This window comes from Cryptomeria japonica, chromosome 4 (genome assembly GCF_030272615.1).
Source record: "Cryptomeria japonica chromosome 4, Sugi_1.0, whole genome shotgun sequence".
Taxonomy (NCBI): Eukaryota; Viridiplantae; Streptophyta; class Pinopsida; order Cupressales; family Cupressaceae; genus Cryptomeria; species Cryptomeria japonica.
Genome location: NC_081408.1, coordinates 484,454,518 through 484,479,317, shown reverse-complemented (window position 1 = coordinate 484,479,317; position 24,800 = coordinate 484,454,518).

Below are 24,800 nucleotides of genomic sequence, written 5' to 3'. Positions count from 1 at the left end.
GAAAACTAGTGTGGGAAAAACCTCGGTGGGATTTGTGACCCACAATATTCACTCACTGGCTAATAAGAGAATATTACTTACAATAGGGGCCTGCACATGCAAGAAGGCCAACTGCCTAGAGCTCACTGCTCAATGGGAAGTCACACTGACTTACAATAAGGATTATACTAATCCAATGATGTGTACTGCTTTACAATAGCATCTTCAATGCCAGATTGAGTATCGGTTCTTGCTTTGTTCTTTACATATACCCTTGACCTATATTTCTCACATTAGGTTTGCCTAATATTTTGCTTTTTGCTTTTTACATCACTTCTTCAAATGTCTACAATGATCTCCTTTATATATAAGAGTCATTTTACAATTTTCCAAGTCGGCTTACAATAATAAACAAAATATTACATAACAAAAATCCTATCGGCCTTTGTGTTGGTATACTTGTTTTCTTTTGTGCTGGTACCGATGTCCTGAGTGATTTGCTGATGTCGGTGCACTATCTTGCTGGTGTAATGCTTTGTCAGTATAATGTCTTGCTGGTGCCATAGGATTGCAAGGTTTCCATCAATGACAAAACCTTCAATCACATACAATGTCTCATTGGAGTGTGCATATGCCAACATTGGCATCAATGACAACAAAGCATATATTTGTAACAAAAAACCCCAAATAAGAGCAATAGCCCTTAAATAGAGAGAGAAAAATACCCCCAAAAGTCGAGAGAGAATTAAGAACTAAAAACCCTCTCTTAAAGTATATGCCTTTCACACCCCTAGAGAAGCTTGCAGATGAAGGAAATTTCTTTTGGTGAAGATGTCTACAATTTGCTTTGATGTAGAACAATACTTAAGATCAACAATGACTTCTTGAATAAGCTTCTGAATGTAGCACAAACGAAAATGATTCTTTGATCATAGGCATTCTAAATGGATAGCTAAACTCAATGAGAATATTTTCAAGCCAAGTATATTTAGTGGTGGCCTTAACTTCCCCTTTATACTTAGCCTTGGTCAATGAAAGAGAAATTGTAGACAATTTCTTGCTTGACCAACAAACAAAACTAGAACTAAGTGAGAAGCAATATCCTAAAGTAGACTTGTGATTATGATAATCACCTACCCAATCTAAATCTATATATCCCACCAATTTAATATCCACACCTATTGCATACTAAATCCTATGATTGTGAGAACCTTGAATATAGTTGATGATCCATTTAACTTCTTTTTGATACAACTTATGTGGCTCCTGCATGAATCGAGAGACCATGCCTACAATTATGAAATTATGGGTCTTGTATGAGCCAAGTGTTGGAATTATAGATGAATTGATTATGTGTTGAATTGATGTTTTGTCATTGATGTCAACACTAGATGTTATGGTTTGTTACTGACAGACAGGTTTTGGTTACCGACAGACAAGTTTTGGTTACCGGCAGACAGGTTTTGGTTACCGATAGAAGATCTAGTGTTATTGACAGAAGAGACTCTCTGTTGGACAATTCTGACATGTTTGGATCAATGGAGTATGTTTGATTTTATGTGTTACATTCTTCTTGAGCATGTTTTGGTTAGTTGGTATTGACTTGGTAATCAGATGCTATCATACACTCTTGTAAACCCATACCAACATTGGTTTAAGGTTTAATAGGCAGATCTTTCACTGAGAAATATTGACATGATGCATAAGTGGTGTTGGTGCAACTTCTAGATGGATTTTAGGATGCTCAAGATGTTCTTTGATCATGCCTCAAATGAATGAAGACATTGCTTTGGTGTGGTGTACCCAGATTAGGTCCGGTTCCTATCTAGGTTATGGATCGGTATCATGTTAATGTGTTCTCTACACATTACTGGGATGATTTATGGATTGGTTATTATTTTTTTGGTCTTAAGCCAACATGGCATATCATTGTAAAATGGATGTATGTAATGATCTTATTGTAATATCTTTTAGGTGGATGACCTAATTGGTTTAGGCCTTAGGGTTGGTATGAAATGATGTAAGATCTCATTATAGATGAGGTGTCATGGTATTGGAATGCAATATCATATGCAAAGGAGATTTGGTCGATCATAGGTGATTGAATTGGGATTGAGGAAGAGGTCAAAGGCCTCTGGGATTGAGCTTAATCGAGACTGTAATCAGGCATGGTAGATTCTATTTCTGGCAGTTCATTATTCTAGATTGTTGTCCATTTATCTTGAGGTGGTTATAACCTCTTTGTAGTCAATGAGACTCTTTTGTAATGAGCAACACACTCTAGGAAGTGTGCCTTCCTGCATGTGTAGGCCCCTCATTATATCACATACTTTCTATAGAAGTATCATCTGACTGTGGGTAGGCTTCCCACCGTGGTTTTTCCCTTTTTGGGTTTCCACGTACAAATCATGGTGTTACGTGGTATGGTTGCATTGTGTTGATTATCTATTTCATTATTGAGTTTTATTGCTTACCAATATCTGTTTCTAATATTCTAGTACTTAATGTTTATGTGATCCAGTTAAAGGTTACTAAGTGGATTAATTGATATAATTTGTCAACAACTGATTCACCCCCCCTCTTAGTTATTCACTGGTTATCCTAACACCAAGTGGATGAGACTCCCAACAAGCTATCAATATAAAGTTCCATCAACTGTTGGGAAAATGGTGTCTCAAGCTTGCATTTACACAAGGTTACTATTTATAGTAAGTTTTTGTTTTAGCACAAAATGGTGCGAAATTCTCCCTGAAGCTTTTGGTTGGCTAGATGAGCATGCTTGTAAATTTTTTCGTTGCAAGATCATAGCTAGTTTTAAAGATATTAAAGTTTCTATTTTTGGAGGGTGTGATGAAAGGTTTAAAATTAATTTTTAGGACTTTAGAGGCTCTGAAACGCCTTGAAAAGTGAATTTCATGAGCTTTCCAACACTTCAAATGGTTTGTCAATCGAACACACGGTTCACAAGTTATGGCCTCCATAAGTTTGGACTCCTAAAATAGGAAATATAAATGGCAGTAGACACATACATGAGATGTAAAAGGGAGGAACACAGGGTGATGTGTGTTTTGATACATCATAGGGAATCTAGAATGGAGATATGGTTGGCCCTGCTTTATCAGGTAGTTTTAGCTCATGGTTTTGTGATAACATTTGATGGTTTCTTGTATTGCATCTCCTATATATGAGGTGCATGAGATAGAGGTTGTGTGTAAGAGTCTTATGGCTATTGAGTTACCTCTGAGTCTCTAATTAGTGGTACTCCTGTAAAGAGCTTGATGTGAAAGTATATTGTAATCTATTATTGATTGTTGAATAATATATTGAGCTGCTTTTGGAGTGTGGGGTTTTTCTCCTGAAAGGGTTTTCCCCACGTAAATCATTGTGTTACTAAGTTGTGGTATGCATGATATTTTTCTTATTTCTATTATTTTTCTATAACTACTATAATTATCTGTAAAAGTTTTTGAATTAACATCCTCTCAAGGTTAGTGTAGGAATTTGTTCCACTACTTAACTACCTTACATCAACCAGAGTTGAAGAACACTTAGCCTCAAGTTTGATCTTTAATAGAAATGGATCTAGTGCAGGCTTATAGCCAAACATACAAAATTTAGAGAGCATATCAAGTGCATACTTGGTTGTCAAAGACATAAACTTTAATATGATTGAGTGATCTCAGTACCCAAAAAGTAATAGAAAAGACCCAGTTTGACATTAAAAATTTGTCAAGTAGAGTAGTTTTCATTACCTTGATGGTGGATGAGTGAATCCATATGATCAACAAGTTATCAAAATAGAGAACTAGAAATGAGAGAGTATCACCATACTATAGAATGTATACATTTATATTAGAATGGAATCAATTGAACCCAACTGTCAGAAGGAAGGAGTCCATCTTGTCGTACCAATCTTAAGGAGCTTGTTTAAGGCCATAGAGACTTTCAAAATTGACACACAAGTGAAGGATCCTAAACAAACTTCTGTGGCTATTCTATATGGATTTCCTTCTAGATGTCATCATGAAGAAATGTAATCTTCACATCCACCTAATTAATTTCCCAATGATGGGTTGTAGTTATAGTAAGTACAAGTTAGTTGGAATTCATCTTAGCAACTTGTACAAAATTGTTAGAGTAGTCAATCCTAGAAACCTAGGAGAATCCTTTTGGAACCAAGTGAGCCTTATGTTTGTCAACTAAACCATTTAAGACAAATTTTGTCTGATGGTTGCAATGAAAAAGTATCCTTCCATTAGGAAGAGGGAATGAGTCTCAAGTGTGATTTCATTCAAAGGAATTAAAATATTCTTACATTGCAACGTCCCACTAGGTAATACCTCAAGCTTCTTAAAATGACTATGAATCAAAAGTTGAAGAACAAAGAGAAGTGGAGCCTAATAAAACTATGACCTTATTCTTTTAGTATTTGATGGATCACCAACCCAATCAATTATTGATTAAAATGTTTGATGAGACCAAAGAGGTGTTGTGCTCAGAGAATTTGGATCATAATCATCAACCTCTAAATGATGATTAGGAGAGGAATGTGCTTTCGCATCATCATTTTTACCATTAGAAGTAGAGTATGGAACTATGTGCTACATTTTGATACCTTTTGAAGCACAAAATTGTTCAAACTCATTGTTAACATATTCATCCCCATTATCTTTTCATAGAATCTTAATGAACTCCCCACATTAGTTTTCTACAAAAGATTTGAAATCCTAAAAATTGTCAAAAACCTTAGCCTTATATTTGAGAAAGTAAACACAAGTGTATCTAGACAAGTCATCAATAAATGTCAAGACATCTCTAGCCTTTTTATAAGTGCTGAAATGGTCCTAACAAGTCAATGTGTACCAAATTCAATAGTTGTGTAACACTCCACGCTTTTCTTTATCATATTTCTCTTGAATATGCTCACCAAGAATGCATCCCTAGAAAAATCCATCTAAAAATTGAATAGAAGGTAACTTTGAAACCATGTCATATTGACTGAGATGTTGCAAGTAACAATATTTCAAGTGGCCAAACCATTGATGCCACAAAAAAATTACCTCATTTGCATGATAAGAATGTCAAAGGAGAGGTAAGAACCAAGTGAGAAAACTGATATAGTCTAGACTAATGATCTACTTTTCCCATAAAACCTGTAGACCTATTATGCATTTCATTGATCACCCTTGTATCTGGTGTGAAGTCAACTTGTTTTCTAGAACTAGTGTGAGTGATCTAATAAATGTATAGGAGACTAGTTTATTAAAATGGAACACAAATAACATCTTGAAATTTCCCTTCACCCAATTTAACAAACCCTCTCCCATGCACTTCAACAAGAGTTTCATCACACATTAGTATGGTAGGCATATAACAAGGATCTAAAGAGGTGAAATGCTCTTTTAAATAATTCATATGGCGTTAAGCACCTAAATAAATGATCCAAAAATTTTGTTGTGAAGTAACAATAATTAAACCCTTTTCCTTTCCTTTTGCCTTAATTTTTCTATCCTTAAAAGATCCTTTTGATGAACTTTGTTTGATTTAACCAAGAAAATTAATAATATTTTTTTCTAGAAGATGTTAAAGATGATCAATTTATCTCTTTAAATCATTATATTCATCATGGCTAGACATCTTATAGTAATAACACTTGACCTTATCCTTCTTAGTGTGATCACCTTCTGATGAGGAGGCTTGATTATCTTCTTTTGTAGTAGGTTTTTTGTCTTTCTTCTTATCTACATGGTTATTTTGTTTCTTATCCTATATTATAGACTCTTTTTTCCCTTTTGTGCCTTGATTGACAACTAAATAATGTGACTTATAAAGTTTAATAGTGCCAACTAGAACTAATTTATCCTATAATCTAGTGAAATCTACAACAAATTAGTATAGAGAAGAAATTTTATAGGTGGAACCTAGGGCACATTTTGTAGAAAAAGATGTAGAAACAAATACTAAATAGTTAGAACCAAGCCTAGAAAAAAAAAATCAATATTAGCTATTTGTTATCCTCCTTTATTCCACATTGTTTCAATTTCAATCTAATTTTTTAATTTTGTGAAGAAGTTTTGTATGGTGTCAAAATTTCACCAAAAAGTGCCCGAAATGGAATTGAATTCAATAGACACATATCAAATGTCACAGTCGATAATGTTGGTCATTTAATATATGTCTAGTCACTAATTGCAATCCACTCTATCCCCATGAGTTCCAATGTGGTACTTGGTACTAGTTTATAGTTGTTTCCAATTTCGCACACTAGTGCATTTATGGGAAATATTTACAAAGATATACAAAATATTTAAAAAAATTAAAGGAATTAATACGATTAGAGAAGGAATTATTTCAATAAAGAGCTTCAGCTATCTATAGATGATCTCTTCTTCTTTCATCTTCAATTAGCCTTTGGTAGATAAATCGTCGGAGCTCATGGTATTTAAATTTTTCCTCTGGTTTAGGTCTATAGGCTCAGGATGTATAATTTGGTATTCTGATTTCTCAAGATGGACACTCCTATCTGCTTGAGAAGAATTTTTGTGGAGGACCAGAGGGCCTTTCTGGGCTCCTTTAGAGACCCAACCCTCCAATGAGTCTATAAGGAGGTTGGTATATTCACTAATGAGGCTCTGAGGATGGTGTTGGGTAGAGAGTCTATGCATAATGAAAATAGATACCGTGTTAACATAGACGTTATGTCCCGGTTCTTTGTGTCTCTTCTGGACCTCAGAGAAGACAAGGTGGATATGTTGATGTTGTTAAGGAAGGTGTTTAAAGAAGTCTTCCTTGGAGACGATGTTACTATTGTCATCTTTGCAGAAGTAGGGGTGGGGATCCCCTGGGTGAATGAATTAACCAATCTTCTCCTCCCTGACCAAATAAGTTTAGTGGCTAGGCAACCATTTCTTTTGAACCTAAATGAGGAGTAGTTGACATGTCATAGGAAATGCACATGAATTGGTAGGGACTTTCTCTGGAAATGGTTCCTCCTAGAAGAATTTCCAAACTATAGTTGGCTTGAATAATTCTCACAACTTATAATGTCTGAGAATTCTACATAGAGGGAGGGAGAGATTCTTAGGGTAAACCATGAATGTGTCCACTACCTGTGCCCTAGCCCTGAACCCCTAGTAGTTTTGGTTTTTTGGCTATTTCCTTGTAACCTCATAGGCTCACTCATTTTGGATTTAAAGTTTTTGAGGGACTTCGACATGTATAAATTGTAAATTTGTGAAACATATATATTAATGATAATTTTGCAAATTCCAATTCATTTCAGTTTGCCTCTTGTGGATATAAAAATGCTTTCTATTTTATTTTATTATTTTTTGCTGACATCATACCATGGCATGATACTTAGCATAATCATTATGTTTTGAAATAGCTTAAATAGTTATTAATTTGTGTGGATATAAGATTTAATTTTCACCATAAAAAAATAGAAGGTCTATTCTAATTTCTTCTCTAAAGTTAAAGAACAAACTTAGTGTCACTTCTGAGATGACCTTTTCTAAAAGATATTTGAAGTGCTTGACAAAGAAGTATTTGAAAAAAACATAATGTCAAGGATTGGTTGCAAGTGATAGCATCCAATAAGGATCACAATGTCTATGAGCTACTTTTTTTTTGTATATAAGCTACGTTATTTCTATATTTTGTTAAACAAAGGAAATAAATTTAATATTGTGATCTTTTTTATGTAATGTTTCTTCCTCTCTATTTAATATATATAAAAAAATCAAGTTCGTTCCATTAATTATTTGTACATTGATTATCATTGATTATAATTTTATAAATATATAAAAAAAAGATGTTTATCTCACAAAAAACAAGTGAATTAAAAGTCCAACTTGTAATTTTTTCTGCATAATTTTATTATTAAAAAAAAGTCCAACTAACTAGATACATGTACATTAAACATCAACATGAAATAAGGGCTATGGCCAATGGGACGATGAAGTGTTATGTGACGTGGCATTTGGGTGGCAGAAATCCTATGTATAATGGGACCCACGGGAACTGACAACGGATATGCAGTGATATTGCCTTATGGACCTATGGTACGCATATCACTGTAATGAAAGTGAATGGTTATCATTTAGCCTTTATGTGACTTTAATGTCAGCTTGTGCGTACGGATTATGTATTTGACCTAGTGCATGCAGAGGAATGATGATAGAGATTGTGATTAATGTCGACGACTGCCGCTGTTGGATGTCAGAAATTAGAATTGAGTGAGAGGTATTTAAATCTTGGGTGGATTGGAAGTCTGGTATCATATTGTTTGCACTTGTAGCATTTGCCATTATCTTTTGTTTCTTAAGCAGCATGGAAGCCAATTTTTCCTTCCATACTAATAAGAAATTAGTCCCATTTCTCAGATGATTTACAGACAGGAGGCTGAAAGGCTTGTTCTTGTTTAAGGATGAGAGGTTGTATGAGAGTGTGAAAATGTTGTTGGGAGAGGAAATTATCTATGTAGGTCATCGCTATAGGACAAACATGGAGGCATATTCATTGATTGCTACTTGGGGTTTCCAATTTGAGGATGAGGCGGACAAGGTAAAAAATGCCCTGAGAGTTGTAATTGATGGGCACTGCCTGTTAAATCTGGATAGTGTGTGTGCTCATGTGGTCTTAAAGGTGGGCATTATTCTTGAGGCAAGGGTGGCTGGTTCGGTGGTGCCACTACCACTCATTTAATGCGATGATGATGATTTGAAGGCAAGAAGCATAGCTCTTGCTTGGTATGGGTGGAAGACCTTGAAATTTTTTGCAAGGTTGATGTAGTGTGATGAGGTTTTAACAGTCCTTCATGAAGTGGCACTTGCAGACGTGGGTGGAGAGTTGTGACCAAGACCTGAGACTACCCAAGCAATGAAGAGGCTCTCAAAATTCTATGATGACCCAAAGTATAGGTCATTTCTGGGTTAATTTGTTTGTATCTTTTTGTTCCATGTCCGTTTTCTCCCTAGACCCAACTTTGTATGTATGGGGGGATGTCTTCTACAAATTTTGGTATGCCGAATTGGAATTCTATGGTTTTTGCATGTAGTAGGGTTTTATTGTTTGTTGGGAATGGTGGTTTTGGCCCTTGGGGGTATTTTTTGCAGTGGCAGAACTTTGGTGGTTTTACTATACCGCCTATACTTGCATATTTATAATATTTTATTTCTAAGTAATACAATACAAAAATTATTGATAAAAAAAAAAAATATCATGCAAGTTTTGAAATTACATATTTAAATTGTATATTTAGTTCATTATAAAGTTATATACTATCATCCATTGGAAGAGCACAGATCAACAATGTGAGGTGTATTTCAGGCTAAATGTGAGAACGATAAACATTTTTTGCAAACTTCTAACGGAAGACTTCCACAAACCATAAACATTTTTCGCAAACTTGTAACGAAAGACTTCCATAAATGATAAACATTTAATTAAGTATAGTTAAATTCTAAATTTGCAATTGTTGCTTAATTAAATTTAATAAGCTCTATTTTGGGTAGAAGTTGAAAAGGATTAAAAAGTCTTCAAAACCATTCTCAAAAAGTGACTCATGTCTGTTGATGTGGCCAAAAAATGGCAAAAGTCTTGGGACCGATGACAACTAACAACGTATACCATCGTTCATTGGATGAGCACATATAAACGGCTTAAGATGGATTTCAGCTCGAATGTAGGAAATAAACACATTTGTGTTTACTTCGCCCGGAATTGAACATTTTACATTTAATTAACTATAATTAAGTCTATAAATTTCTATTTTGGGTGGAAGTTGAAAAGGATTAAAAATACTTCAAAAATAGTCCAGAAAAGTGACTCGAGTCCGGTGATGTGCCTGAAAAATGACAAAAGTCATGGGACCCACGAAAATTGACAATAGATACCACCGTCCATTAGATGAGCACAGATCAATGACTTAGGGTGGATTTCAGCCCGAATGTGGGAAGTAAACACATTTTTGAGAACTTGACCCAGAATGAACATTTTACATTTAATTATCTATAATTAATCTCTATTTTGGGTGGAAGTTGAAAAGGATTAAAAAGACTTCAAAAACAGTTTGGAAAAGTGACTCGTCACTCGAGTTTGGTGACATGTCCATGATGCTATGGTGAAATAATAAGGATCTAGTCAACTACTGAGAGCGGGGGGGGAGTGAATTAGTACATAGAAAATTGTATAAACTTTCACCAATCTCAAAATCAACCTCTCAAAGAAAACTCTAAACTAACAAGTTAAACACTAAACTTCAAATCCAATAAGTAAACTGGTTGACTGTTATAATAGACTAACAATAAAAACTCTTTGAAACTCTCAAAACCATTAATTGAATCATTCAAATACTTTACTAACATAAGTTAAAACATATTTCAGATTGCTTCTGGTTAACATAATATATCAAAGTGGATTTAGCTGTTAAGCAATTCAACCATAGTAAACATAACCACAAAAGAAGTCACCACTTGACATAATATTTTTTGACATGGAAACCCAAATGGGAAAAACCACGGTAGGGATGAATACCCACAAGTATTCTGAACTCTTTTGAAGTTCACCCTGTTAGGAGCCAATCCTGTTAAAGCTTTATGATAAGTCCTGTTAAGAACAGATCTTGTTAGGGACCACCCAGTTAAGGGATTGACTATAATGCCCTATTAGAAGAAATACCTTGTAAGGAGTAACCTCGGTAGAGGATTTGAAATCCAAGCTAATGGATCACCTAGTTAGAGGATTTGAATAACACTAAGCTTGTTAGAGCTTACTCGGTTAGGGGATTTGACTGCTGTAATTGTTAGAAAACAATAGGGGTTTACTAATATGTTTGAATAGCACTACACTTGCTTGTTTATATCCTTTTCATACTCCTATCTTCCTTTACACATACTGCAGATACATCATCTGGTTCGACAACCACACTCTCACTCTCAACTACAAATTAACAACACTTCAACAAAACAACTCATTGACCTTATAAATAAAATAATAGGCTGGTAACACATCACAAACCTAATTCTCTCATATTGATTACAAAAAAATTAGTTCAAGTATGACTGTTGGATTACATAACAATCACCGCACACCATTCAAGATGTTCTTGACCGCTCCTTGATCACCGCTTCATCGAACACTATAACTCATCACATGGTTTACATTACATGCAATGAAATTTCTCATTCCCAAGATAAAAATCATTATCTCTATGCACCAAAAACCTTTTGAAACTCTTCTCATACAACATGCATACGTGTCATAATCATTACCGCTCATCATCAAATCATAAACCAATACAACCAATTCACCAAAATTCATTGGTTAGAGTTTATCATATCAATAGGTAGGTTTTACCGGTTTACCTCTCCATTTCATAGCAACACTAGTTGCCTCCACAAATTCACCTATCGGTTGTAGTTCCCTTCACGAGCTCTTCCTACCAGTTAGAAAACAACATTATAACAACATCATTACTGGTTAATTGACATCAATGACAACATAATATTTCATTAATGCAATCTTCATGCAAATTCCAATAGTCCACTATCCTCAGAATTTAGATTGAAGCAATGAATGTTTTGTCCTTCGGCGACAAATAGATATTAATAATAATTAATAAAATTACAACAGGATTCTAGAAAATTTTCCCTTTAGGTATTACTTTTGTACTTTTCAATGTTTTCAAAATAAGTGAGTCATAATCATATTTCATTTTATTGACAAACTAGTAAATACAGGGAGATTCAAAAATAGCTACTAGATTGAGGAATGCAAGTTGCAACAACGTCTATCTACGCCAATCTAGTGAAATTAAAAATTTGGGTAAAATCTAGAACACTTACATCCCATGTTTTTTACTTTTTTTAATCTCGTGGTTCAATTTGAGGGTTAGCATTTTTAGGCTTGTATCTAGAATTATTTTGAATTATTAACAATAACAATGATGGAGAAACCAAGAATCAGTAGTTCAATAGGAAGCCAAGTGAAAAAAAAAAGACCTAACCGAACTAGTTAAAACACTAGGTTTCACTGATGAATACCATGATACTTATGACCCTTCTATCCATAGTGAAAATCATATCATAGATATTAGATATGCATTGTCTAATAAGGTGATAGATCCAAGTAGGGCAAAATTTACTATTTTCAACATAATGTTAAAACAAAGAACAAATAAAATCGCATCGTGGGATCCTGGATTGGGAAGCATGGTGTTACTTGATGTATTCCCTTGCCCTGAATTTTTCATGGTCTGCATCGAAAATTATGATGAAGATAAAAAATAATTGTCAATAAAAATACAAAAGAGAAAATTCTATCCATAAACATGGGAGAATTTGCTCGTTTGTTGAACCTAGGGTTTGAAGCACAAAACTCAAATGTCCACATTGACCTAGGAAAGTTGGCAGAGAAATATGAGAGTCTTAATACAAGTCATAAAGATTTATTTATTAGAGCTCTAATAATGTGTGATACTTCATTGGATCAGAATCATAAGCCTCCTTATGATTATAACATTTTTGTTCGATGGGCTTAGGATACCATTTCCTTGCTGACATTTTGCCTGGGATTGGAAAATAATAGGGAAGTGGGTGCTAGCCTTCTTGAAATGATTTTTAATATCCATTGTGTAAGTAAACCGGTAAGATATAATTTTGTTGAGTACGTTGTTCAATCCATGCAAAAAAAATTACTAATGATCAAAAAAGGTTCCTGTAAGACATTTAGGTTCTCATCCTAGTTGTGCTATCTTCTTCTATCCAAGTATCGTGCAATATTCCAGACCAACAATATTCACATTGTGAACTATAAGATTGATGAGAAGACTCAGAACAGAACAGAGTGTCCAATATATGAATGGACACCAAAGATAAGGATGCATGATAACAGAAATAACTACAACCATTTTGTAGACTTCTTTTTGGCACCAATGTATAATGAAATTACAAGCACTCCAATGGCTAGATTGTTTGTGTCTTGTAGAGATTGCATTTAATTCAGAAGTCAAATATAATTGGCTGACTGGTTCTTCATGGAAGAATACATTATGTTAAGGTTTTACAGATCAACAATAAAAACCTATAGACTTCCAGTACATGTGATAGAGAGGGTATTTGCATTGGAATATGTACGAAAGTTGGAGAGCACATATAGGCACTTTCATGGTAAGCAAAAGAAGAGCATATTTCCTTCCTTGCCTTTCTCATGTGGAGGGTTCACATTTGAGAAAAAAGATGGTGTAGGAGCACCTCTTCAACAAGAAAATAATGGATATGAAGATGAATATTAAGATCATAGTGTTTGTCTTGGTGTCTTGTGTTTATGCAAGTTTCATGTATTCAATAAAGACCCCACCATGTAAACCAATGTCATTGATTAGGCAACTTGATAAGCCAATTGGGACAATGTGGTCAATAGGGGTAGTAGGATGTTTGTTTTTGTGTTTGATAGGTTTTTAGGATGTCTTAGTGGTTTTTGGTCGATCCAAGTTGTGTGGATCCCAAACTTGTAGTGTTTGACAACTTTAATGCAAAAATGCAACTTTTGAGAGCAAAAGTGCAACTTTTCAAAATGCAGTTATGTAAGCCTTTTAGTGACTCCAAATTCCTCCAAATTGAGTTGGTAACCATTGGAGAGGGATATAATCCTTATGGAAATGGTTCCCAAGGTTAGAGTTGTTGTGGTTTGAAGTGTGGAAGCAATAAAACACCAAATGAACTGAGTTTTCCTAGAAATTCTGAGTGCGTAGATTTTGTACGTCCTTGTATAGATTGAGTTTGAAAAAAAAATTCATGGAGTAGTTGGAGGGATGAATCACCTTTCATTTTGTGGTGGTATGAGGTCTTGAACATTTGTGAGTAGTGAGAAGCTTTCATTTTTTTGACTGCTACTTGGAAAATAAGGGTTTGGCTAGGGTTTTCCTTGAAAATGGCCATATCTTGCATCTCCTTCCTCTAGAAGTTAATTCCTTTGGTGGAGTGCAAGATTGGTCAGTGTACATTAAGGTTTTCATGGGTGAAGACATACCAGAGCACCAAAGGGTGAAGATGGCCCAATCCAAAATGAAAGGGGTTGCACTGGCTTGGTGGAATTTCATCCAAGATGAGAGGGTGAAAGAGGGAAAGAGAAAAGTGGCTACTTGGATGAAGATGATGGATTTGGTGAAGGAAGCCTATGTTCTAGTGGACTATAATGTCCAATTGCATAAGAGGAGACAAAATTTAAATTAGAAGGAGATGGACATGAGTTGATACATAGAGGAGTTCATGAAGTTATGTGTGAAGACTAAGGTAAAGGAGAGTGAAGATGAGAAGTTGGTGAGATATCTCAATAGATTGAGATTTGCCATCCAAGAATATTTGAACCTCCACACCCCAGACACCATCCAAAAATTCTTTCAGTTGGCACTCAAGGTGGAGGAGAAGCTAAAGAAAAGGCAGGAAAAAAATAGCAGAGGCAAAGGGAGACATCAAAGAGGGGGAAGAGGCCCTTTCAAAGGTAGAGGAAATATATTTGGGTACCAAGGTGAGTCTAATCAAGAAGGCACCAGAGGAGAGAGCAGTTACAACCAAGGAGGATGCTACAATCAAAGAGGGAACTTTAAGGGAAGAAGACCATTCTCTAGAGGAATATCCCAAGGTAGAGGACTTCCTAGATGCTACAACTGCAACCAAGAGGGGCACATGGCCAATAGGTGTCCAGAAAAGGCTACAAGCTCCATGGGAGAAAGGAGGAGCAATTTGGTGTAGGAGTCTAATTGCCAAAGTGTGGCAAGTGCAAACACCTATCAAAGTGTTAATGCTCCTGATAGCTATCGCTACCCTAAAAGAGGAGAGGCTCTGATGATGAGGAGAGCAGTAACCACCATGAAGGTACCTAAAAAGGAGCCCCCACAAAGAAAGTCTCTTTTCAAAACTACCTGCAAGGTAGGAGGAAAAGTATGCAAGGTCTTGATAGACTCCATGATGAATACTAAGATGGGGGGTGTGAATTAGTATACCAAAAAATACTGTACTTAAACACTTTAATAGTCTAGTAGTAAACCAGTAAAACAGTTTAGCAAACAAACTGGCTAACACACATGCAAACCAAATAGCATATAATGCATTCACCCATAGAAGCACAATCACCATAACACAAGAGATTTTGATGTCGAAACCCAAATGGGAAAAACCACGGTGAGATGAAACTCACAAGTAACTATCTACAGAATAGAAACCAGATCGGTTAAGGTCATACAATGTTCTTTACCAGAATAGATCCTGTTAGGAATCTCAATCTCTGTTAGGAGATAAGTCTAATTAAAGACTACCTTGTGAGAGGATTTCAGATCCACAGATGTGAACCACCTTGTTAGAGGATTTACATAGGCTTTTCTTGGCCTACCCGGTTAAGGGTTTTTGACTTGTCAAAGATGTGAGTAATCAACAAGTGAATGATCTAGCAAATGGCACAGTCTGCTTGATTAGATCCATTGTAGCTCATAGCTAATGCATTTTAGCATTACTTCAGTCCTCAATAACTCCTTACTCTATTACAACTCATAGACTTGATCTTCTTAGTTAAGATCACACATTCAAGAGCTCATCAGCCACCACAAACCCTATCAGCTACACACATAGTAAAGCTTTAGACATGATGTCCTTAAAAGGAATCTGATTTCATGTCAGTCCAATAGGATTACATTGCAAGTTACTAGGTTCATTGTATCTAGACACATTTGGTAACACAACACAAAATCACCATCAAAGTGTCGGTGGATGGTAACTCATCACACAAATATATCGGTTGGTAACTCATCACAAAGTATTACCAGTTTGTCCAACTTTCCGATTACCAGTTGGTGACTCAGAGTAATATTGGTTTAATGGATTACCGGTTGACAAAAATTGAAGACTGGGAAAAAGATAACTGCTGCTTCTGGCTCCTTTGCTCCACTCCACTTGAGATCCTTAAACCACCTGATCTCTCTATGCCGCTTGGGTCTTTATACCACTTGAGATCGGTAAACACTTTTTGCATAACAACAGTAGTCTAAAGACTACAACATGATACCAGTTTGGAACAATTACCGATTGAGCATAATTCATACATTCTCAAAGTGATCTCATAGCAAGTGTGTGTCCATCAATGACAACCACAAAATAATCATAAAAATGCCAACAATCTCCCCTTTTGGCATTGATGGCAACACTTAGGAAAATTTTTGACATCTAAGTGTTTTACAACAAAATTATGCCATAAGTAAAATTACTCCCCCTAAGCATATACACTATCCCTTTTTCAAAAAATACAATGTATACTACTTCCTTACTGAGATAAACATGAAAGTATGCAAAGCATGCATCAAAATTTTAAATACAAAATACTACTCCCCCTTTGCCAACAATGACAAAGTACAGTTGAAAAACCCCTGTTCCATTAGCATTAAAAACTGATTTAAAAAGTTTATGATAATAAAGAGTGAAACTTGTCAAAAACTGATTTAAAATCCTGCATAAATGTCTTCATGGATAAAGACCATGATTCAAGAAATGAGGTAGCAACCTCATTCTCCATTTGCATCTGATAAACCTGCTCCTCCATGGCATCCATGGTACTCATCTCTTGAGTAACCGTTAAGGCATCTATATTGAGGTAGCATTTCTAGAGAATTTGCAGTGTTGGCGGTAGGACCAGTTGAAGTTCCTGCAAATTACATGTCCGGTTTCTTATCTCTGCCTCTAGTCTTGCAGACTGAAGTTGAAACCAGTGAGCAGTTTGTCCATATGTGGAGAAGGAATCATATGGCATCTTGAAGGTGCTAATAAATGACTGCATATCAGAATGCAGTTTGTCCTTTTGAGTGAGCACATCATCATAGAATAAATGAGGTTGACAGATCTTGCTGAGTAGTAGATTACCCTCATCCATTGCATCTCTGATGTCCTTTTGTGTCTTCTGACTGAAGCTCATTCAACTTCTTCACCAAGGCAATGTTCAGAGCCTTTTCATGCTCCATTTTGGCATTTGTTTTTGCAACTTCTTCCAAGCTTTGGACCTAGTCTTCCACAACTGTACATAGAAGCTTTAATTGGGAAAGTGAGGAATCGGTACTGGGGAGGTTTGTATCAGGCATCAAATTGGTGAGTTTTTCCATCATAGTTTGGATAACATCTTCCTCCTTTTTCCTCCTTAGAGCATCCAATCTCTCTTGAGTAATCTTAATGCTCTACAGTAGCTTTGATTCATTTGCAGACTGGAGGTCAATAGGACTGGTAATGTCAGCCATTTTGGCTTGACTACTGGTTTCCTTTGGAGTCTCCATTTGAGTGCTCTGTGCCACTTCTTCTTTCTATTTGGCTTTCTTCTTGTCTTCTTTAGAGTTATTTTTCTCCTCTTCTTTCCGCTTCTCTTCATCTTCATCCTTTTTCTTCTCCTCTTCCTTTTTCTTCTCCTCTTCCTTTTTCTTCTCCTCTTCCTTTCTCTTCTCCTCTTCCTTTTTCTTCTCCTCTTCCTTTCTCTTCTCCTCTTCCTTTTCCACTTCCTTCTTCTTCTTCTCATCCTCTTGTTTCTTATTCTCCCCTTCTTTTCTCTTTTCTTCCTCTTTCTTTTTCTTCTCATCCTCTTTCTTATTTTCCTGTTCTGCCTATTTTGTCATTTCTATCTCCTATTTCTTCTTCTCTTCCTCTGCCTGTTTTGTCTTGTCTTCCTCCTATTTCTTCTTTTCTTCCTCCACCTATTTTCTCTTATCTTCTTCCTATTTCTCTTGACCTTCTATTTCTACTGGTGCATCCAGAGTAACATTGTCACCATTTAAGGCATCAACATCAATTGGTTCCATTTGAGTGGTTGGCTTCAACCACTTCATGCAGTTTTAAAGCTAATTGAGCAAGGGAGTGGGTATCTTTGACCACTTCCAGAACTTTTCCTTCCATTAACAGGAGTCTTCTTCTTCTCATGAAGAAGAGGCCCTTATATTTCTCCACCACTTCATATAGTTCAATTTTAGGCACATCAGGAAAGTATTGTGCAAATACTTCCTCTCTTATTTCTTGTTCCTTTTCTATGGCAATGAGCCACTTGTTGTCTAAAGAATTATACAAAGAATCAGGTGCCTTAGATTTAATTTATGATGGCCACCGGTCATTAATACATAAATAATTGATAACTTCTTGTTCAACTTCTTTCTTTTCATCATCATTAAAATCATCAAAGCACTCTTTTAAATCACCAAGTACTTTTCTTCTAATATTCTTAATTGTTCTTTGACAATGTGTCAAAGGTTTGTAAGAGGAAATATCAATATTTACTGGTGTAGATGTTGCCAGTTCACTCTTTGTCTTTTTCCTCGTTTGCTTGGTCTTCTTAGGTTGTTCTTCAGAGACAGTGTCCTCTAAGTCTGGTGTATTGCTTTTTGTCTTCCGCTTCCTCTCAAAGACTTTGGCGGGTGCCGCTTTCTATTTCTTCTTTGTTGGTGACCGCTTGGTTACTTTGGGACTTGCTGTGGTAACCGGTGCTGATGTTGAAGGCACTGAATTTCCCTTCTTTACTGAGGGTTCTTAAACCAATGTAACCCTTTCCAAATAGGTTCTGGTTCTCTTTTCCTTTGGATCAAGGGGTGAGGTGATTAGGGTAGAGGCATACCCATCTAACATGTCATTCATTACCTCATATCCCATTGGTTCCACTTCTTCCTATCTAGGCTCAACCGCCTCCATTATGCACTCATCAACTTTGATGGTAAAGCAGATGTCCTCCTCATACTTTTTGACTATATCCCTGGATATTCTTACCCTTTGATTCATTTTGCATCTGAACTCATCAAAGTATTTGTTCAACACTTCCGGATAGCCAGTTCCAATTGCTTGTAGGCTTTCCTTGATTTGCTTTGTCACCAGTTGGTCAACAGACCACTGAATATCACCTACTCCTAGAAAGTAGCCTTGGAAGTAGAAGAACAACCCAACCAATAGTTGTCCAAACTTAAATTTTAGGGCATTGTCCTGTTTGATCAACTTGAGGTTCAACAGAAGTTGTCTTTACATACCAATGCACAAATCAAATGATGAATCTTCCTTGATCATCTTGTAGGCAGCATTTACTGCTATAGTAGAGATATAGTTGATTATGCTGGCATGGAACGTCCGGTATCCTATCACCTTTCATGCATATTTGACAAGATCATCGTTGATTGAATTGATAGTCATTCCTCATGAATCGCTCATAGAACTGGTTAGCTTGGTCATTTCCATCTTACTAATCTTTCTTAGGGCTGGCACTTCACTGACATTGTAGAAACTGGTGATGACATGAATCACTTCTGGTGTGATATCATGCATCTACTCTAAGTACACCTTATCATCATGTACTCTGCTCAGAATAATTTGAATGTGATCATCCAAAAATTCTTCAAGAAAATAGGTTGCGTTGTGAAGTTTCTTCTTTTCCAGAATGCTGAATTTCGGTTTGATCTTCTTATCCTTTCCATAGAATAGACTCAACTAGGAATGGATCATCAGAGATCCTAGGTCTTCAATCTTGCAGTCAATGAAATATGAAATGCCTTCTTCCACTATGACACCAGCAGGTATTTGAGATAGGGCATTTTATTTTGCCTTCCATTGAATGAAGTCTACAGAATCAACGGGTGCACTAGAGCTAGCATGTGATGCTAAAGCCATGATAAATAGGGAATTTTAAAAATACCTTCATAGATCAAAATTTAGGGCTTCACAATTTGAACTTTTCTCCACACTCCTTTGGTTACTGAAATACCGCTTTGCATTCTACACTTCTCCAACAGATGTTTACTTCAGATTCTTCTTCAGGATTTTGATAAATTCTTTGAATCGCAATGTAAATCACTTTTCTTCACTCTGCACTTGAAAACTTCTTTGCTCAAAAAAATGATAGTGAGAAATGATTTGAAAATTCCTTTTAAATAGATTCTCCACCTACCATAATAAATGCTCCACTATTAGGGTATAAACCCTAATTTTGCCTTATACCATTTCCAGTCTTCTATCAATCTGACAGGTATCTCATATCGGTTAAGGTCTTTTACCAGTGTCAATTAGGGGTTCGAGATATTTCATTGTTTTCTCCCCCTAAGCTTTTCTGATGCTTAGTTTGTCGGTTCAGCGACTTCCACATTGGGTGCAGAAACCGGTTCCTCTTGAATCACTTCTTCTGGCTTCTTCTTCCAGGTTTTCTTCATATTTGCTTGAACAATTTCAACATCAATTTTTCCTTCCAGAGTGACTAGTATATCATCCGATAGACTCTTGCTTACTCTACAAAATCTTGTTGTATGACCCGGTTTGTTGCAGTGATAGCAAACCATTCCAGGTGCTCTCCAAGGTCCATTATTCATGTTTCCATTCTTCCTTCTGCATGTTGTAGTAGTGTGACCATGACCATGACAAATCAAATAGATTTCTCTCCATCTAGTTGCCGCTTGATAGCCACCACTCCCTGACTGATGACTATAGGTATTAAATTGGTTTGGGTTCCGGTTCCCAGAGGGTTCAAGAAAAACTCCTTGATTCCTTTGAGGATACCTTCCGATATTGTGCATGATAGACTTGCACTCAAATGATCTATGCCCAAACTTGTTGCATGCATAACAATTACCATTGAATTTATTGGATCTATGCTTATCGTTTAGAAAATAAGGAAAATTATTGTAAGCCTTACTTCTACATACATTAGCAGTGTGTCCTTCCTTGAGAGAGCTAAAGTAGATAGGTTTGAAATTTTGCTTACCTTTATCCTTTGATGTTGGTTGTTTCTTTGATGCTCCACTTTTTGTTCCAGAGGTCTCACCTTCCTCATATTCAGAGAAACCAAGTCCATTGGTATTCTTTACCAGTTTAGTTGATTCAAGCTTCTGCTCTAGCTTGATAGAGCTCTTATTGAATTTGGCAAGTATTTGCTTTGACTCAGTGAGTTCTTTGGAAATGGCAGCATTGGATTCCTTCAAGGTTGCATTCTCAGAGATAGCCATGTTTAGTTCACCTTGCACTTCTTCTTTTTCCATTTTGCTTCCATGAAGATGAGTAGTAAGTGCACTGATCTCTTGCTTCAACTTGGAGATCTCATGATCTTTGTCTTTTACCAGATCTTCAGCTTTTCTCCGGTTCTCAAGCTCTTGACACATTTTGATAGTTAGGCCTTCAAGTTCCCTTCTTAGGTTGGCATTGGACTCATTCAATTTTTCAACTTCTTGAATTAGGGCTTCCATGTCCACTTCATCAGAAGAACTATTTTCAATTAGCTCCATCAATTTTTCAGCATTCTCTCTTCTTTTTTCTTGAGAGGCCTTATATTTGACCATCAGTTCATCATAGGCTTGCTCAGACTGAGTGATCTGATGAGTAAGTTCCCTCATAGTGTATTCCCCCATATCTCTTTCCAAGTGGTTAGACTTATAGAAAGGTTGGCTCTAATACCAATTGATGAATACTAAGGGGGGGGGTGAATTAGTATACCAAAAAATACTTTACTTAAACACTTTAATAGTCTAGCAGTAAACCAGTAAAATAGTTTAGCAAACAAACTAGTTAACACACATGCAAACCAAATAGAAAATAATGCATTCACCCATAGAATCACAATCACCATAACATAAGAGATTTTGACGTGGAAACCCAAATGGGAAAAACAATGGTGAGATGAAACTCACAAGTAACTATCTGCAGAATAGAAACTGGACCGGTTAAGGTCATACAATTTTATTTACCAGAATAGATCCTATTAGGAATCTCAATCTCTATTAGGAGATAAGTCTAATTAAAGACTACCTTGTGAGAGGATTTCAGAAACACAGATGTGAACCACCTTGTTAGAGGATTTACAAAGGCTTTTTTGGGCCTACCCGGTTAAGGGTTTCTGACTTGTTAAAGATGTAAGTAATCAACAATTGAATGATCTAGCAAATGGCACAGTCTGCTTGATTAGATCCATTGTATCTCATAGCTAATGCATTTCAGCATTTCTTCAGTCTTCAGTAACTCCTTACTCTGTTACAACTCATAGACTTGATCTTCTCAGTTAAGATCACACATTCAAGAGCTCATCAACCACCACAAACCCTATCAACTACACACATACTAAAACCCTAGACATGATGTCCTTAAAAGGAATCTGATTTCATGTCGGTCCAATAGGATTACATTGCAAGTTACTAGGTTCATTGTATCTAGACACATTTGGTAACATGACACAAAATCACCATCAAAGTATCGGTGGATGGTAACTCATCACACAAATATACCGGTTGGTAACTCATCACAGAGTATTACCAATTTGTCCAACTGTCCGGTTACCAGTTGGTGACTCAGAGTAATACCGATTTAACAAATTAATAGTTGACAAAAATTGAAGACTGGGAAAAAGATAATTGCCACTTCTGGCTCCTTTTCTCCACTCCGCTTGAGATCCTTAAACCACTTGATCTCTCTATGCCACTTGGATCTTTATACCGCTTGAGATCGGTAAACACTTTCTGCATAACAATAGTAGTCTAAAGACTACAACATGATACCGGCTTGGAACAATTACCAGTCAAGCATAATTCATACATTCTCAAAGTGATCTCATAGCAAGTGTGTGTCCATCAATGACAATCACAACATAATCATCAAAATGCCAACACTCTAGGTCTAGTAAAATTTTTTTATCACTTGAAATGGTGGAGAAGCTTAAGTTGAGAAGGTTGCCACATCCTTACCCCTATAAGGTCTCATGGCTAACCCAAGGTCAGAAAGTAGTGGTAGAAGAAAGCATGGGTGGAGTTTTAGATTGGATCATACAAGGATAGATTGCTATTTGATATAGCCAAGATGGATGCATGTCACCTCACATTTGGGAGACCATGGCAATTTGATTTGAAGGCTTATCATGATGGGGTTAGAAACACCTATTCAATCACCAAGGATGGTAAGGTGATATAGATTTTACCCCTGATGGAGAATGAGATGGAACCTGAGGGGAAGGATGCCAAAGTATTGTTGATAGAAGGGAAGCAGTTCATGAAAGAGATGGCAGAGAAGGATGCAGTTTGCTATGGTCTCATTCCCAAGTCCAAGGTGACAAAGAAGGACATAGGCACATAGACCCTACGGTTAGACAGTTGCTTGAAAAATACAAAGGCATCATCTTTGATGGAATGCCAAGATCCCTGCCATCGGTGAGAGACATAAGTCATTGCATAGATCTCAACCCTGGGTCTACCATACCAAACAAAGCAACATATAAACTTACTCCAGATCAAAATGCAAAGATGGCAAGACAAATTGAGGAGTTACTAGAATCAGGGCTGATTGGAAAAAGCGTAATCCCATGTGCAGTACATGTTGTCCTTGCACCCAAGAAAGAAGGAACTTGGAGGCTATGTAGAGACTCAAGGGCCATTAGCAAGATAACTATAAGGTATAGGTTCCCAGTCCCTAGGACAGAGGATTTACTTGATTTCTTGAGGAGTGAAAAATATTTCACCAAAATGGATCTAAAGAGTGGAAACCATCAGATTAGAATAAGGCTAGGGGATGAATGGAAAACAACTTTTAAAATCAATGAGGAGTTGTATGAGTGGAAGGTCATGCAATTTGGGTTGTCCAACACCCCTAGTACCTTTATGAGGTTGATGAATGAGGTCTTGGTGGAGTTCATAGGCAAGTTTGTGATAGTATACCTTGATGATATCTCGATGTTTAGCCACTCAAGGGAAAAGCACCTCAAACATATAGATATGGTCCTCAAAAGGTTACATGAAGAGAAGCTAATGATAAATTTGGATAAGTGTTTGTTCATGCAGGAGGAGATCATCTACTTGGGCTTTGTAATCTCACAGGGTGAGTTGAAAATGGACCAGGAGAAGGTAAGTGCCATACTATCTTGGCCTACATCTAAAACTATGAATGATGTCCAGAGTTTCCATGGTTTAGTCATGTTTGTGCACCAATGTTTGAGACCATAAAGGGAGGAAAAAAGTGCAGGTTCAATTGGACCAAGGAGGCAGATGACTCATTTGAAACTTTGAAGAAGAAAGTTGCAGAACAAACAGTCCTTGCCCTACCAGACTTCAACAAGATATTTAAGGTGGAATGTGATGCAAGTCACATGGCTATTGGAGCAATACTTAGTTAGGAAGGAAGGCCAATTGCCTTTTTTTAGTGAAAAGCTAAATGATGCCAAGAGGAGATACTCATCCCTTGAGTTGGAGATAAATCCTTTGGTTTAATCATAGTACAAATTGAGGCACTATGTATTTCCTAAGGAGTTCATAGTTTTTACTGATAATCAAGCACTCAGTTTCATAAACATTCAAGAGAAATTAAACCACATGCACATGAAGTGGGTAGAGATGCCTTGAGCAAGAGGGTCTTAACTATCAGTCAAATCAAGATGGAAAGTATTGTCATTGACTCCTTGAAGAACATGTATGATGCTGATGAAGAATTTGGAGAGATATACAAGGTATGTGAAACTTTTGGTGAGAGGTATCATGTTGAATTTTTTGAATTTCTGATACAAGATGGATTGCTATTCAAAGGTGGACAATTATGAATTCCTGTGTTCAATGAGACTGACTACTATTAGGGGGAAACATTGTGGATAAATGATAGGTCATTTTGGTCTTGACAAGACGCTTGACCTTGTGAAAAGACATTACTACTGGCCTAAGTTGTAGGCAGATGTAAGGAAGTTTGTGGAGACATGTGTAATATGTCAAAAAGGCAAGGGGAAAACCACCAATGCAGGCTTGTACCAACCCTTACCCATTACTTATAGGCTATGGGAGAGCATAAGAATGGATTTTGTGTTAGGTCTGC